The sequence below is a fragment of the Sinohyriopsis cumingii genome, chromosome 14 (assembly GCF_028554795.1).
Source record: "Sinohyriopsis cumingii isolate HCF-2022 chromosome 14, ASM2855479v2, whole genome shotgun sequence".
Classification (NCBI taxonomy): domain Eukaryota; kingdom Metazoa; phylum Mollusca; class Bivalvia; order Unionida; family Unionidae; genus Sinohyriopsis; species Sinohyriopsis cumingii.
The window spans coordinates 523,519-538,623 of record NC_142974.1 but is presented as its reverse complement, the minus strand read 5'-3'; positions in this window follow the sequence as shown (position 1 = coordinate 538,623).

Here is a 15,105-nt window from a genome sequence, read left to right as displayed (position 1 = left end):
TCTTTGGATTCTGCAGAAATGTTAGAAAAGTCATCTTTGGAGCTAAACACACAATTGTGCTCGTAAGAAAAGGTGATGATAATGATACAATCTGGCGAGGTGCTGGTGTTGCCGAGGGTAAAGTAAATATATCAAAACTTTCACTATGGATGCCAGTAATGACTCCATCTATTACTGAGGAACAAAAATTACTATCTTTTATGGATCAAGGCGGTAAATCATTGCTATCATGGTTAACAGTAACCACAGATGCTGCTCAAAGCAATATTAATGGTTTATTTACATGGCATATAGCATCACAACAGGGTGTTTCTGCACCACGACATATTTTTATTGCACTACAAGATAATGCTCGGACGAATAATCAAGAACGTTCACATATGATATTTGACAACCTTGGAGTTAATGAAGTTTCCTTACGGATAAATGGACATCAAGAACCAGCCGAGGATATACAACTAAATTTTGTTCAAAATCATGTAGCGCGCGCATATCATCGTTTGATGTCATTTATGGGACGTGATCAAAATATAGATACTGGTTTGCAAATATCACAACTAGATTTTACAGGTCCTATATCCGATTTATTATTTTTCACTAGAACATCTTGATTTATCCAAACAATCTGTTGTTGATATACACTTTCGAGCTCATGTTACTAACCCTCCTCCTGATATACCCGGTCCACCAATTGTTCCCGGCTTCTACAGAGCGATCGCGGTCATACTTAGCGACAAGGCCATGTTACTTGAAGGTGGCAGTGGTCGAATGAGGGTCGTTGATGCACCGGTGGAAAATATTTAATCGTGTTATTTAGAAAAATATTATTTATATAAAAATGTCGTATAGTCATGTTAATGTTACTCTGACCCCGGGTCAGGTAAAAAAGCTTCAATCAAAAACCGCCAACAAATGCGGAACTAAAATATCACTAAAACGAGATCATATTAGTGGTGGTCCAAACAAATTATCGTTGACAAATAATCAGATTAAACATTTCAATAAAGCCCTAGAATCAAAAACTGGAGTTCAATTCCATCTCTCCCCGAGCGCCATCAAAGACATGGTTAAAACGGGCGGTATATTTCCACTTCTTGCGGCCATTCCGGCATTAATAGCTGCGGCTGCTCCAGCCGTAGCAAAAGCAGCCGCGTTAGGTGCTGTTGGAACAGCCGCTGGAATGGCACTAAAGAAAGCAACAGGAAAGGGATACAAAAAAAAGGGACGCGGTCTAAGATTACCGGGATCTCGTTGGAGGAGAGGCCTAAGGCTTCCAGGGTCATTTCGTTAGACGTTCCAGCATCAAATTTTGATTTACTTGATGCTGCTAAAAAATTAAAAATATCTGCCTTTAGAGGTGTTTTTATGCGAGATCAATTACCGAAACAACCAACAAAACTAGAAACAGGTATTATTAATCTTGACAAACGTTCTGGACCTGGTACTCATTGGGTATCATACGCGATTGATCCGCGTGGAATTGTTTATTTTGATTCGTACGGGTTAGCTCCACCTGTTGAATTTATCAAGTATGTCGCACCACTCCACGCAACAACCTCTGGTTACAAAGTTTGGTATTCAACGCTACCCACACAAACAATGACAGATCCGCCAATATGCGGCCGTGAAGTAATTAATGTACTCGACGCTATATCAAAATCATCCAAGCCGCCACATAAAGTCGTGCACGATTATACAAGCAACCGATTTGTTGCGCGTAAGGCGTTTTAAACAACGAATCTTATTATAATGGTTGACATCTACGGAAGATCTTCTGCTAGTAAGAAAATAAAATCCGACGTTGATCTGTCAAAGTATGCGACTAAAGATGACCTCGCTGATATCATGAACCTTGCTGGAGTTGATCCAGATGAGGTTGTTATTTTTCAAGATCGATATGGTAAACTAAAAACCAGCAATATCAAATGGAATGATATAGTCCGGCGAGTACTTGGTGCAGTTACAGATAATATTCCCGTGTTTACTGATAGCGGCAAAATCAGAGATTCAAGTATGTCACTTAAAACCATCAGAGATGAAATTGCAAAAAGTGTTGCTAATCGCGTGAGAAACACCGGTGACACAATGATGGGTGAACTTAGCATGAACGGGAACAAAATAGTAGTTTTAAAAGATCCAACATCTGACGAAGACGCAGCAACAAAAAAATACGTCGATGTCAACTATGGCACCGTAGACAGTAAATTATCCACGTTACGGGCTGAGTATGACGTTCACGCAGGAGCTTTTGGAAGATTTCGAAGAAATTTTCAAAAAACCGATGATACCATAGATAAATTCTTCGGTACTCCACGCGCCATTGACATGAAACTCGTTGATATCAAAAATAACCTAGACACGATCAAACAAACACAGCAAGACGTCGTAGCGGGAATTCCTGAGATTGTCAGCAAAACAAATTTGATTAAAATTCCAGCTGGAATAACTCCCGGGCATATTACAAACATCGTATACACGGTATCATCGGGATTTGCAACATGGTCGCAGCAAAATAATACCATCAAATATACCGCAACAGTCACTGGCGTGTACAGGCTATCTGTGTTTAGTGCTGCAAAATTTGAAATATTTACAACGTTTCCATGGCGTCATTCCACAGACAGGTTTTCCGGGGTTGTATCTGTTGTATTAAATAGCGGAACCGAAGAAATATTTATTCTGGAAGCAGCTGATAAGAAATTAACCGCAACATCCTTCTGGTGGTGTTTGGAATTTGTAGCTGAAACACCTCAATTGGTTACTGCATAAAAATATATATGGACGGTGCACAATACAGATACAATCAAGCGCGTGAATGGCAGGCTGCGCTAAAAGATCAAGTCGATCAATATACAGTAAAAGTAAAAAAATATCGACGACGATTGGTTATCGTTGATGTGATTGTTTATTTAGTATCCGCTGTTGTTGCTGGAACCGGTGTAATATTATCAGCGTTGACAACGATGGCACCAGTAGCTGTAACTATCTGTATTTCAGCAGCAACAACGATTGCAGGTGTGCTTGGTATCATCACAAAAAAAATATGTACTTGTACGAACGAAAAATTATCCGATTACAAAATAAAATTACATACAGCGACGGTAGCATACTCGAAATTATCCTCGTTGTTATCAGCGAGTCTCAGTGATGGAATTATATCTGATTTCGAATTTTCAATGATAACCAAAATATACGACGAAGGTATTAAAGATACAAGTATCAATAATGACAGAATTACTTCAGCAGATCGTGACCAACACAACTCCGCCCAAGATAACAATGATCTCGGTAAGTTCAATTAATCCTGAATTTAGTGTTAATTTTCCTACTGCAATTCCAGTAAAAGAAATAGCACTAGCACAATTACGAGTATATTACAGCTGGCCAAATATCAGATCAAAATCATTTAATGGTACACCAGCAAATAATTCGCTTGTATTTACTAACAAGAACAAACCCGATGGAACACCTGACTGGGTTGTTGTTGGAATACCAACTGGCAGTTATGAGATTGAAGAGATCAGTGAGGAATTTGCGCGTAGAATAAAATCAATAACAGGAAAAGAATCAAAAATATCAATTAATGTTCATGAACCCACCCTGTCCTCGACGGTTGAAATAAACTCGCCTGATTATGCCGTTGATATTTATCAATCTTCAATCAGATCAGTGCTAGGATGGCCTGAAATATCACCACCGATAACACCGATACCACCAGAACCGAAAAAGTCTGATTATGTCACGGATAGACAATCATATCATGAAATTAATCCATCATACGGGGAACAACTACGTATTATAAAAAATAAATCAATGCTTCACAATTTTGCCTTCTTCGGTGAAATTGAGGCATGGTTTTTTAAAAATCCGGGAGAAACAGGACATTTTAGGGGTTTTTATCGAGATACGATTATTAAATATTTTCAGGAAATCAATCAAGAGTGTAAAAAACAACTAGATCAACTAAATCAATATTTTAACGAACATATTTTTGACATATCAGCGTCATCGCGTGAAAAAATCATCACGCGTGTGGAAATATTAAATCAGCTTATATCAGATATGGAATATTTTAATAACCGAATAGTTCAGGCGATGCTTAGTCTTTTAGAATCACCTAAAAATCCTGATGCATATAAATGGTTAGAAAAATATAAATTAACAGAAGCCGATGTACCAAATTATAAATTTCCCGGGTATAGTGTAACCGAGTTAAGAAAATCTATCAATGATGTCATTGATGAGTTTTTTCCTAAACTACTCGATGCATGGAGAAAATTAATTCCGCCTCCAACCGTTCTTAGACATGATAATGATCCACACGGCGGCGGAAGACACGTATCCCCGGGGATCGTTAATATAACACCGACGGTCGCGGTCAATCTGGTTTGTGACGTAATCGATGGCAGCTATCAAATAGATCTCGGAAGATCAAATCAGGCTCAACAAGGATACATCCTGTACACGTTCACACCACAAGTTCCCCCTGGAAATTTAATCGTGCAAGAACCAACTAATCCTGTGTATCTGCGGTGTCACAATAATATGTTAACGCGAATCAATTTTAAACTCACAGACCACCTTAATCGCTTAATTGACATACGTGAAGAAGAGCTTGTAATAAATCTGTATGTAAAGTCCTAAGACTTTTGTCTTAAGGATTTCTGTCCTAAGACTTTTGTCTTAAGGATTTCTGTCCTAAGGACTTCCGTCGTAAGGATTTCTGTCTAAGGACTTTTGTCGTAGATCTTCATGTAATGGAGGGTTTTTACACGCGAGGATTTCTTAACAGTTAGAAGAACATTTGTAACAGAGATCAGACTCAAATTCGATCAACTTAAAAAAATATTTTATTATTACTAGCACAAATTTGTGTTTGGTACAAATTAATCGGCCCAGGCAACTAAAAAAGCTAGTCGATGAAAGTAAAATTAAAATTTCTATCACAAAAAAAATAATATTTATTAATTTTCCTGATTTTTACTGAAATTGTACAAATTACTTGATTTTGACTACCAACTACCCCGTCAGAAACATAAAAATGCACGAATTACTTGATTTTGACTACCAACTACCCCCTCAGAAACATAAAAATGCACGAATTACTTGATTTTGACTACCAACTACCCCGTCAAAATCAAGAAAGTTCTAACCTTGTCAAATTGTTCCTAATAAATTTTATTTATTATAAATTAATTTTATTTATTAATAATATTATTTTTACTGAGATTTTTATTTTTTTTTACTAAAATACAACGAAATTGCTCAATTTTCCTGATTTTGACTACCAACTACCCCGTCAGAAATCAAGTAATTCGTGCATTTTTCTTTGATTTTGACTACCAACTACCCCGTCAGAATCAAGTAATTCGTGCATTTTTCTTGATTTTAGTAAAAAAAAAAAATAAATCCTCAGTAAAAATAATATTATTAATAAATAAAATTTATAATAAATAAAATTTATAATAAATAAAATTTATAATAAATAAAATTTATTAGGAACAATTTGACAAGGTTAGAACTTTCTTGATTTTGACTACCAATACACGTGGTCAGCGTTGACATGGACCCCAGTTACCAAAACTTTCATTTTCATTATCACCAGTAACGAGGTTACTCTGGATCGTTTCACCAGTAACGAGGTTACTCTGGACCGTTTCACCAGTAACGAAGTTACCTTGGATCGTTTCACCAGTAACGAAGTTACCTTCTAACATAATTTTTCTTAATAGTCTTATACGGGTACTAATCGTTTTCTTTGCCTCATACTCGTGGGATAATAACGACTTAATTCTTTCTACGGCGGTAGAAAGAGGAACGAACTCCTTCACATGATCATCTTCTACGGTAGCTAGCGACTGAAACATTGCCGATTGAATCCGTTTCATGAGCCTGTATTCAGATGATAGTGTGTGTGTCCCCATGGTTTTACGTTCTTGTAAAATCTCAAAGTCAGAAACTATTTTTTCAGGATTAAGTTCATCAGATATATTAATTCCATCTTTTTTCAATTTTTTAATAGCGACAATTACATCATTGATATTTTCATGGTTCATTATATAATATATGAATCTTTAAAATAAAAAAAATATCCCTAGAACACCTATCGAGTGTATTAGCGAGTTCGTCGGGATGTTTCAGGGACAGCACAACCAAGAACTCGTAGCTTGCCACCGCAATCTACCAAGTTCATTAGGCAAATATTCCCTCTACGAGAGCCCCTAACCCGCCAAACAACGGTCTAGAGGCCCAAGAGGGAGGACAGCACAATCCTCATTAAACTCGTAGCTTGCCACCGCAATCTACCAAGTTTAGAGGATATACACATAACATATAACTAACTAAGGACGGCACAAGGACAGCACAATCCTCATTAAACTCGTAGCTTGCCACCGCAATCTACCAAGTTTAGAGGATATACATATAACATATAACTAACTAAGGACATCACAATCCTCATTAAACTCGTAGCTTGCCACCGCAATCTACCAAGTTTATCGGATATACATATAACTAACTAAGGACATCACAATCCTCATTAAACTCGTAGCTTGCCACCGCAATCTACCAAGTTTATCGGATATACATATAACTAACTAAGTACGGCACAAGGACAGCACAGTCCTCATTAAACTCGTAGCTTGCCACCGCAATCTACCAAGTTTATAGGATATACACATAACATATAACTAACTAAGGACGGCACAAGGACAGCACAATCCTCATTAAACTCGTAGCTTGCCACCGCAATCTACCAAGTTTATCGGATATACATATAACATATATACAATGAAATGGTTATATACAATGAATGAAGAGCCCCTATCGAGTGTATTAGCGAGCTCAGATTATGAATGAAACGGCACTAACTAAGGACAGTACAAACATGTACGCTCAGCAAAATCCCACCCACAATAATTAATCCAGTGGGTGATACGAAAATATGTATCAACCACAAGTCAATATTGTGGTTGGGAATTTTGCTGAGCGGGGGGGGTTTTGCGGTTCCCCCCACTATTATAAAAATCGCAATTATGCGTACACCACCGACAAATTGTCAGCCATGGGGATTCAATCCTGGACCGCGAGCGTCACAGTCCAATACCATACTGATCGAGCTATCAAACATTGTTACGAACATATGTTTCGGAAGTTAATATATAGCTAGCTATATAGCTAAGGAACCAATATTTACACTAAACAGCGGTTTCTGAATAATAACAGTTTCTGTATTTAACAGTTTCTGTATTTGTAGCGGTTTCTGAATAATAACAGTTTCTGTATTTATAACAGTTTCTGTATTTGTAGCGGTTTCTGAATAATAACAGTTTCTGTATTTGTAGCGGTTTCTGAATAATAACAGTTTCTGTATTTATAACAGTTTCTGAATAATAGTTTCTGTATTTGTAGCGGGTTTCCCAAGTAGACTGAGAATCAATAATAACAGTGGCATGAACACACAACTGCAGGTCGATTACAATGACAAACGGTTTCTGTTTCACACACAGCTTCCTACGGATCAATAACATTATCATGATCTCTCGTAATGTTGTATGATGGGGAAATATTTAAAAAACATAAATAATACTTCTACGAGTAATTAATTACGATGTAATTAGTTACGATGTAATTAGTTAAACTGACTAATTACGATCATAAAAAAACAACCATCTACGAAGAAAACTATATATTACAAAGTAATCTCCCCTTATATAATCAAAAATTCAGTAGTGTATGGAGGACCTACTGTGACATAAATTAAAAAAATTAATTCAATGTGGTGATGATAGTTAATAATGTGGTGATGATAGTTAATAATGTGGTGATGATAGTTAATAATGTGGTGATGATAGTTATTGATACTTAAAGATAATTTTCTGCTTATATTTTTTCGAGAAGGTGGTTTTATACATATTTTCTGCTACTTTTTGTACTGAATGCGGGTGAATATCAAAATATTTTGCAGCAGAAGATATTGAACGAAACATAATTTCTTTGCCAGTTTCTATGTTTGAGGAAATTACCGCCCTCTTTCCGATTGTCTTACATCTTCCTGTATTTCCACGTGTATTATTCTCGCTGTGAGAGATAGCTTGTAAATTGGATAAATTATTGTTTTGAGTATCCCCGTCAATATGATCAATAACAAGACCATCATTGATCACTCCGAAGAAACATTCATACGTAAATCTATGACATAGATAATGTTTCTTCTCCCCCCCGCATGTGAACATTAGATAACCAACATTAGTAATATGACCAACTTGTTTCTTCAACTTGCAGTGTCTGATGATACCATTAATATTTGATTCATAGTTTGTTATGACAGGATGTGGGACAAATATATTTTGCTCCATTATAATAATATTATATGTTTAAATCATTGTTTGTCTGAAATCTTGATATATAATCCCTCACGGATTTTATAGCGTTTTCACCGCTATTATTTTTTTTGTCATAATATCTTTTAAGCTCTCTGAACCGTTTCCCGCCGCACTTCCCACATAATTCTGTCTTTCCTCGCACTCCAATACCACACCGTAGACATGGTATTGGTCCTAGACTTCCTCGTCGTATGTTTTGTGAGTGCATCCAACAAAATTCCTTTCTACAGGATTTGTTGCATCGATTTACTGAGCCGATCATCAACCATCTGCATTGGGACATTGTATATATATATATATAATTTTCTTTATTTAAATATTTGTTTTAATTATATGAACGAGTTTGAGAGATTATCCCAAACTAGGCCTGTTAAGTATAAATTCAACCTTGACAGATTATCTTCTGACTTGCCAGTACGAGATCTGGTTGATCCGAAAAATAAAAGTTTGATCTCGAAAATTCACGACGCTAAGAAAGAATTTTACACGGATGGTGCATCTCATACATGGTCAACGTTCAAGATTATGCGCAACACTGTCAAGGACGCTACAATGAATGACAAACGAGCGGCAACTATCATTAACTACATCGCTGAATACGAGGGCAATCAAAAATATTTCTTCAGAGTAAAATTTATTGTATTAACAGAAACGGATAGTTGGATTATCCGTGACAAATATGATCCTGTCCTTGGTAATAATAAAACTATCATATTAAGTAAAAATTCCAGACCGGGTCTATTGACTGGTATTGATAAACCGTATTATGAGCGAGCATATCCTGTAACAGCAGTTATTTATGGAATCTATGAGATAAATAAAAAACCCAACGTTGATAAACTAGCGCCGATGAAATTTTCAAGGTTAAATTGTGTGGCTGAACGGGTAATAGAACACTTTACAAACGCGATGCGTGGAAATGGATTAACCGATTTAAGGCGTGAAAAAATAAACTCGTGGGCTGATTCAGTTAAGGATACCGGTGCTACAATAAAAGATGTTGCTGAGTTAGGAAAAATATTAAAATTTCCAATAACCGTAGCGACAATAACGGGAGAAGTACTGTACCAGTCGAAATATAAATCGAAAGGAGCTCCAATAAATATTATCGATCATAACGCGCACGCATGGACTAACGCAGTAACAATATTTCCACGTGATCGAACTGTTAGATTTTACCCCACAGATAATTCTGTGGCAGATAATTCTGTGGCAGATAGTATGTTTGATTTTATCAACGAAATAAGTAAAACCGATCCTGTATCGGTATGGTTATTTAAAAGTAATGAGGAGGGTGAATTTGATCAGTTTGTCAAACCAAACGGTGAAATATATCGCACAGAATCCCTCCATGACGAGATGAAAAATCTTGCGACGTTTTTACAGTGCAAGCACGCGGAAAATACTGACAAATTACTAACTAATTGTTTTACCGTTCCATCTGTTGCGGCTCATTTCGCCAGAGAACGAAATTCATGGAAACCAACACGATTTGATTTACTCGAGGACGTACGCGCAAGTTGCGTCGAATATGGACATGGCGGATTATGGAATACCAAATGCAATTACAATGATGTTATTTCGGTTGATATGGTTGCATGTTATCCAGGAAGTTTTCTGGGATACGGAGATTGTTCTACGTACTTTGAAAGATTTGGTCACCCTACAAACGAGATGACGCGAGTGGCAATTAATGGACCATTACCTGATTTTGATCTGACTGGATTCGCCTGTATTGAGTCGTTCGAGTTTAACGAAAATCTTCACAAGATTTGTTATGTTTGGTTTGGCAGACATTTTTGTGAAAAACGTTGGGCACCTATAGTTTTGTTGCGATATATGCTAGATTGTGCGATACTGACATCGTTGGTGGTCAGTGAGGCAATTATATCATATCATGCACAGACCAAAGTTTGGTTGCCCATGTCAGATTCTGAAGTTATCAGCGAGTTTAAGGATATTTCCGAAGATGATATTCCTAATAAACTCAAAACCGCAAAAGATCTCGGTAGAAAAATTATAGGTAAATTTACTCAAGGTGGTGCATATGATTATAAAAGACATCACGCACGATTAATTCTAGATGATGCCGAGTACGATTTTATAATCGCTGATACAACAGCGAAAAATACGTTTGTAAATCGAGAGAGTGTTTATTTATCCGACGGAACAAAATTAGGTACGATCGTTAGTTACATAAATGATATCTCCCCACAGTATACACATCTAAGATCTTCCATGTTGGCTTATGTTTCTATAAATTTATTATCGATGATTAATAGATTTCCTGAGACCGCAGTCAGAGTCGCAACAGATTCGTTTTATATTTCAAGTAAATATTTAGAATCTGTTATGAAATTTACAAGTAATGATGAACGATGGGGTTCGTGGAGAATAAAAGAGGAACTATTACACAATTATGTAGAATCAGCAGATGTTCCAGTGAGAGATTTTTATCGTGAGGGTAATAAAATATCAGAAATGTCGAAGGCACCATCGTTGAGTGATCCAATAACCAGATATAAGACAGTATATCTCAATGGACCTGGTGGATGCGGCAAAACAACTCGAACGATTAATGTTTTTAGAAATTCAGATATAATCGTGCTGACACCCACACATAGACTTGCACGTGAGATGAAACAGCGGCAAGTACTATCGTGTACGTATCATAGTTTCTTCCGATGGCGCGGAGATACATGGACTCCTGAGCGAATGGGAGAAAAATATATACCTAAAATAATTATTTGGGATGAGATATGCACGGTGTCATTGGATACATTAAAAATGTTTCTTGATTGGTTGTTGACGAAAAATACCGCCATAATAATGTGTGGCGATCATGGTCAACCGCCGCCCTTTGTTGGACCATCTCCACATGATTGGTTAAAAAATTTCGTTGATTATTACGAAGAAATAGATGATGATCATAGAGCTCTTGATGCAAATTTGAAGGAGTTTAAAAAATTAATCAGATTACAATCAAACAAAATTCAGTGTGAAATAATACGTGGAGTGATCTCAGAGACATCAATGAGTGATTTTTTGAACTCATGGAGACCCACCGATTTGATCGTAGCAAGTAGAAAAATAATCAGAGACGCTTTACAACAACAGTTATTTCAACTACATAAAGAACAATATTCAGAATTACCTGTTCCGTTGTGTTATAGACCATCAGATACACGAAAACAGAATATTAATGTTGATATTCCAGGACCCTTGACAGAGTCAAGGAAACAGATTCTCGTATTAAATGATATTGTCGCCGTTGATATCAGTGTGGTCGAAGATGCAATAAACGCTGACAAATCTCCATGGGTGTTGGGATACGCTATGACGATCCACTCGTCTCAGGGATTAACTATTTCTGATACACGAGTTTGGATTGTAGACGATCGCATCGAGTGGTCAAATTTAGTTTATTTGGCGGTATCGAGGGTCAGAAATATATCTCAATTACGTAGAATCATAATTCCTGAAATCGTTGATAAATTTAACATCATCGATGATGATATAATAAGAAAAAAATTAATCGGATACAAACAATCTGACAAAAAAAATAAACGTGACTTTGATCTTGATGTTGAATTTATTATTGAGTTAAAACAGCAGCAGAACAATCATTGCACCAGTTGTAATTGTATAATGTTATGGCGATATTCGAGTAATGATTCAAGACAATTTACCGTAGATAGAAAAGATAATAGTCGCGGTCATACACGAGAAAATACCATGTTAACCTGTCTTGAGTGTAATCGACGTAGAGGCGCTAGTTAAGTGATCGAAATCACCGGAGTGATCGCGGTGGTAGTTGTGTATCCGCGGGAATTATTTGTAGTTGTTCACGTGTAAATCCACGTTGAGGAGCGGCCGAATCTAATCTGTAGATTGCAGGTCTGGAAACGCCTACGTTTCTTCCAGTGGATCTTGTCACGGCAGATATTTTGTGTGTGGTAACACTCCAAATAGGATCAGTTGCTCTCGCTTTACCACCTTCAAGTTCACCAGGCTCATATAAATATCTGACTGTGACATCACCTAATATTTTTTGTTTTCCAACATCTTTTCGTTGTGTTGGTATATTTTTTTTTGTGACCGCGCTAATGGGTTTCATGTTGGTTGTTCGTGTGATTTCATTATTTAATGCAGCTATCACGATTGGTAATCTTGCAACCCATTCGCGAGATCTTTTATCCTGAATAAATTCCCTCGCGTATTGATATCCAAATAACCGTTCAGCAAGTGTTCGATTAAATCGCTCAACAATTGCTTGATCACGGTGAATTGCAGTATGACCTCGTCGTATTTTGGTATTATGTTGTTTCATCAACGATGATACTGGACCAAGAAATTCCTTGCCAGGATCAACCTGTAGTAGCTGTGGCCATCGTAGACCACCTTGTGGTCCGAGTTCTCGTTGATAAATTCGTTCAAACGCATCGGCTACTTCAGATGATGTTTTCGCTGATAGCGGCTCTGCTTCTTTATATCTACTTGCAACATCAACTACGGTTAGCGCGTATTTGTACGTTTTTCCACGCACAGTATCATGCGGTAAAAACAGAATATCAGCTTGATGAACTTCATTAGGAACACTGACATCGAAATACGAGTACTGAATTTGTTTAGGACGTGGTAGATAAATTTGCCATATTGCCTGCCTGGACAACCACGTTTTAGCAGTAGAATGTTTAACCGCCGCTGCATCAGCGAGTTTACCAATTGCTGCTTTGCCTCTCCAGTATCCTCTCGGTGAATAATAAATTGATTCCATTATTAATTACCAGCCCCAATCGCTAATTTACCTTTCATCGAGGATCTTACTAACCAATTAGCTAATGATTCTCTAATATTTTTATTTTTTATAGAATTTAATGAATGAATTAATTTTACATCTGCAATATGCCTATCTTGTAGATTTTGACTTTTATAAGCTACATCATGAGCATGACAAGCTCGATCAATAGCATTTATTGGTTCCTCGCCTGGTTTTGGTTGATCTTGATTATCGAGCCTGATATCGAGTCGAGTACCAGGACCGCAATAATTATATCCTGGTAGATGTTTTTCTCCGCTGTATTTAGCCCATGGAGCACCTGGAAACTTTGACATCAAATTAGCAATATCACCACCGCGCTTATTAGGTAAAAATGAAAATTTCTTTCTACAGCACATAGAACATTTTCCACCGTACGCTATTTTTTTGTTTTTTGTTGTAACTGTAGCTAAATCAATAGTTGGAGTTTTAACTTTACAGCGTAAACAATATAAATTCATGTTATAATATATATGGATATAATTGATTTCTCAGCAACTCGGCAACGAGAGCCAGTTAAGCATCATCCTGCGCTACCGAATTCCATCAGAATGATTATCATAGGACCATCTGGATCGGGTAAGACGCAATTATTACTTAATCTGATAATGAGATGGTTGAAATGGGATAAGTTGTATTTAGTAGCACCATCCGTTGATGATCAACGATGTTATGATGTACTTAAAGATTTCAATGAAAACGCGCGATTACTGGATGAAGATAATGATGTTATAGAGTTTATAACCGATATTGATGAAGCACCACCCGTAGATTCCATAGACGGATTTATTAATAATTTAGTTGTATACGACGATGTGATGCTAGATAAACAATCAAATCCAGCCAGAATATTTTCCCGAGGGAGACACAAAAATACAGACGTGATCTATGTTACTCAACGATATACACAAATTCCGAAGGTGATCAGAGACAACTGCAACATTTTAGTTGTGTTTAATGGCGTAGACACACACACGTTGCGAAATATTCATCAAACTTGGTGTGGTGGTGACATGGATATAATTAAATTCAAAAATTTCTTCTCACGAGCGCAAGCTACCCCGCATGGATTTATAACAATAAATTTACATGACCCAAGAACAAGATATCGTGTGGGCATTGATAAAATATTTGGGTAACAGGGGTGATGATAAAATTAAATTTAATTAAACAGATATCATTAATATAATGAACAACTGTGCGTGGTTACGTCAAGGAACCACTAACAATTGTAATAAAAAATGCCGTGGAGAATATTGCAAGAAACATAATTATCTTATAAAGAAAAATCCTCATGCTGGTCCACGAAGATGTGTTGGATGTAACAACGGCGTTAGAGGATTATATCAGATTTGCAAAAATTGCGGTGGAGATCGATACAGAAGTTTGATGAACTATTACAGAAAAAGAAAAAACATAAATCCAAAAATAGAAAAACCACCATCAGAACTTGAATATTACTTGAAACATAGAACAAATTCCGAAGATTCAGATGAAGATGAAACAGATGAGGAGAAAGGACAGCGAGAACGCGTTGAAAAATATTCATCAAACTTGGTATGGTGGTAAATTAATAGCAGCAGAGAGGGTACCTACCAACGTTGGTCGTCAAAAAATAAACAAGAAATAAATAAACACGTAGAGTACTTTATTTTTTCAGATACTATTTCGAACTGAGGTTTTATTAGTATAATCGTCCATTACAGAAATAAAACATCTCAAGGAAAAGTTCATTTGTAAAATCTTGACCTTTCTACGAGATGATTTATTTGTTTGTTTTATTTGTTTTGTCGGAATTCTATGGTCTGTTCACCCTCTCTGCTGCTATGCATTCATCTAGAAGTGGATAATAGCATGTATGTAATATTACGACTCTTAAACTAAGTAATAAAAAAGACCGAA